The following is a 4,847-nucleotide window of genomic DNA, read 5'->3' on the forward strand; positions in this document are numbered from 1 at the left end:
GAAATTGTAAAAGAAAAACACTTGTTTTTTGCCACTTGGGCTATATTTATTTGAATAAAGAGTTTCTGCTCAATAAAAAGCTTCATTTCATCTCACCAATAGATGTCTCTAGTGAAGTTCTAGTGGTTCAAGAACAATGTTTCGAAATTGGATCATATGTGTATATATATATATATATATATATATATATATATATATATATATATATATATATATATATATATATACATATATATATATATATAAATATATATATATATATTTATATATATATATATATATATATATATATATATATATAGATATATATATATATATATATATATATATATATATATATAAATATATATATATATATATATATATATATATATATATATATATATATATATATATATATATATATATATATATATATATATGTATATATATGTATATATATATATATATATATATATATATATATATATATATATATATATATATATATATATATATATATATATATATATATATATATATATATGTATATATATATATGTGTATATCAATATATATAAATATATGGAACTTCCAATAATTTGAGTAGTGTGGTTGTCAATAATGGGTAGAATTTGTGAATGAATGTTACATGTGATCACTAAAACCAGCCTATGACGCTCGTCAGCTCCGTAAATGCCCAGGCTTCCATATTCTCCTTCATCTTTCAGATATCAGTCTTCTTCAGGGTTAAATATAAACTTATATTTTTATAACAGTTCATATTTTGACCTGAAGATGGAAGCACAGCTTCCGAAACTAGTCGTTATAATCAAATAAACTCAAGTTGTAAAAAACATAAGTTTTTCATTAAAAAAATCATCTTGTCTTACCACAAAGTGAACGCCAAAACAATAAATAAAATGTCTAATGGATTAAAAGAATAAACTCAGAGATATTCCTAACCGAACAGAACCGACTTAATATCCTGGAAACTTTTCGCATGACCCTCCTAAGGAGCAATAAAAGGCCGTCTAGACCGGTGCTAACTAAGACAGTGTATTACCAAAAACACAACAACTAAACAACCAAACAACTTTATCTCGTTTTTATGGTTTGTTATTGTGTTTTAACCATTTAGCGAAGACAGGAGAGTCACTAGATGGATCCTTTTGTCTTCGGCCGCTCGCGAATTGGCACTTAGGTCACGATAGATCAGGCCCCAAGGACTCATCGCCTTGCTAGCAACAATGCTGTATGACATAATGCTCGTCTTACTTGGATAACACACGTGTCGATGACCCAGTACCAAAAAATTATGAGTTATGTTTGCTTTATAAAACATCAACTAACATCCGCTTTCCGCAGGGGCAGGCAGAGAGAACAGAACGCCAGAATTTTTTAAATTACACTCTATAGAAAAAGGAATCTTTTTTGAAGTTGGCTTCACTGAGACTATGCAATATAATCATTATAATAACAATATCAAGCTACTTTATAAATAAGCCAAATATATGGGGCTATATATGTATATGTCCGCCTCCGTAGTGTAATGGTCAGCACGCTATGCTACTGTTCTGGAGGTGCCGAGTTCGATTCCCAGAGAGGGTTTAAATAAATATAAGTGATTTTTTCACTCTGATATTTATACGTTACTTTACGATATTTATCGTTAACATATAAAGGAAAGGTAATCAGCCCTCCTGAAGCGGAGGGCTAATCACCTTTCCTTCATGTGTTAATGATCAAGATAGCACTGTGTTTATACGATGCAGTGTCCTATGCGCCTTTGGGTGCGGATAAGGGTTTTATTATTTTTCACATATTTATTTATTTATTTAAACTTCATGTACAGAAAATAAAAAGTACATTGGTGGGCTTATTGCTAAAAAGCAATATCTTCCAACCGACCAAAGACAGACTAGTGATATTGATCAAAACGTTTGATACCATATATAGCCGTTTGCAATCAGAGGGTAGATAGTACTTGAACATTTAAAAAACATATCGTAGTCGTACAGGAGAAAGTGACCAACTACCAAAAAATAAAATGCTCAGGATGGCCAAAACAAAAAGTCACTTTTGCTCGGCAACAAAATAAACACCAATGCAGTTAGTCATTTTTAACGAATCAATATATTATACTGCCAAGTTTTAAATCCTTTGGGACTTTTCAGGCCAATATTAAGCTAGTAAGATATCAAATAGTCAATGATCACGTTTTTGTAAAACCATGGACTTGGTCACTTTCTTCTATATGACTACGATATGTTTATATACATATTTTTATATGTATGTATATATATATATATATATATATATATATATATATATATATATATATATATATACATATATATATATATATATATATATATATATATATATATATATATATATATATATATATATATATATATATATATATATATTGTATGTGTCCAAATACTTTTTCACAAAATCGGGATTATCTCCAATAACAGGAGTAATTTTCATATTATTTTTGACATCTCATCAAAGGTGAAGGAGAATATAGATGAAGAAGTCTGGGCATTTACGGGGCTGCCGCCCGTCATAAGCTGGTTGGTTTATATATATATATATATATACATATATATATATATATACATATATATATATATATATATATATATATATATATATATATATATATATATATATATATATATATATATATATATATATATATATATATAAATATATATAAATATATATTATATATATATATATATATATAACGTGGTAATATTTTCCTTTTGAAAATTAAGTGTAAATAATATGTAAAGTGGGTGTATAATAATAAAATAAACAATGTGTTGCTTTGTAATTAAAGTTTATTCTTAATTTATCTTTATAATAATTTTTATATCTATCTATCTATCTATCTATCTGATTCTGACAGTTAATAATATTATCGGAAGTCTTTTGTTTAATTCTGAGCTGGAACTGTTTTGTGTAGGTACTATTTGTAAGTACTTAATAAAATGTATAGGTAGGTACCTAGTTATTTTATTACATCTCCCCCCTTGGGGATGAAAATTCATAGTAAAATTTAGTGATATGATAATTTTTTTTTTTTCTTTCTTTCTTTTTTCCTTCTTTTTTTCTTTCTTTTTTTTCTTTCTTGTTTTTTTTTCTTTCTTTCTTTTTTTTTCTTTTTTCCGTTCTTTTTTTCTTTCTTTTTTTTTGTATTTTTTTTCTTCTTCTTGACCCTTTTAAAGTAGACACAGTTTTTTTTCAATCCATTTGTTTTTTTCTTTTGAATTCCTTCATTTTTATTCCGATCTCTTAAAGTATCTTCTAATTTAACCAAATTTATAACTTTTAATTGTTCATCTGCATTTTCATTCGATTTTAATACTGGATTCCTGCTTAGACAATCTACTTCTAAATTCTTCTTTCCTGGAGTGTATTTTATTTTATCTTTCGTAGAAGTTTTTTCTACTTTATTTTTACTTTCATTTTTCAAGCACTGTTTCTGTGTTATTTGTATGTCTTCATTTTTATTCTGATCTTTTAAAATATCTTCTAATTTAACCAAATTTACAACTTTTAATTGTTCATCTGCATTTTCATTCGATTTTAATACTGGATTCCTGCTTAGACAATCTACTTCTAAATTCTTCTTTCCTGGAGTATATTTTATTTTATCTTTCGTAGAAGTTTTTTCTACTTTATTTTTATTTTCATTTTTCAAGCACTGTTTCTGTGTTATTTGTATGTCTTCATTTTTATTCTGATCTTTTGAAATATCTTCTAATTTAACCAAATTTACAACTTTTAATTGTTCATTTGCATTTTCCTTCGATTCTAATACTGGATTCCTGCTCATACAATCTGCTTCGAAATTCTTCTTTTCTGGAGTATATTTTATTTTATATTTTGTAGAAATTTTTTCCACATTATTTTTATTTTCATTTTTCAAGCACTGTTTCTGTGTAATTTTTAAATCTTCATTTTTATTATTAATCTTATCATCCTCCTTTGTTTTAAACCAGCACTTTGCTTCAGGGTGATATCGAGTTCCCTTATTTAAATTTTCACAAATCTTACATGGACTTTTATCTTTAATTTTATCACTAGTTCTTAGATTTCCACGTCTTCTTTGATTATCTTCTAATCGTTTTCTTTGATCATCTTCTAATTTTTCTCTCTCACTCCGAACATATTGTAGTAATTGTTTTAATACATCTAATGTTTCATAATCCATTTCCAATTAACAAAATTGTCGTTTTATAACGTTTTTTTGATCGGTTTCGTTTAAAAAGGAAAATATTACCACGTTATATATATATATATATATATATATATATATTTATATATATATATATATATATATATATATATATATATATATATATATATATATATATATATATATATATATATATATATATATATATATATGTATATATATATATATATATGTATATATATATATATATATATATATATAAACCAACCAGCTTATGACGGGCGGCAGCCCCGTAAATGCCCAGACTTCTTCATCTATATTCTCCTTCACCTTTGATGAGATGTCAAAAATAATATGAAAATTACTCCTGTTATTGGAGATAAAAAAGGTCAAGAAAAAAGAAAAAATAATTCTTTCAGAACCGTTTAGCATCGAAATCATAAAAGACATACATGAAAACCTATGCCATATTGGAATTGGACAAATGCAAAAGACTATTAGTCCACATTACACAGCCAAAAATTTGACGAAAAACATAAAAACAATTTGTAGAAATTGTGAAATTTGTATTAAAAATAAATCAAGAGGACAAAAGAAATTTGGATTTATGTCTCATCTAGGCCCGGCCACAAAGCCTTTTGAAATAATATCT

The sequence above is a fragment of the Brachycentrus maculatus genome, unplaced genomic scaffold, assembly GCF_059751285.1.
Source record: "Brachycentrus maculatus isolate JH-2025_06_01 unplaced genomic scaffold, ASM5975128v1 h1tg000420l, whole genome shotgun sequence".
NCBI lineage: Eukaryota > Metazoa > Arthropoda > Insecta > Trichoptera > Brachycentridae > Brachycentrus > Brachycentrus maculatus.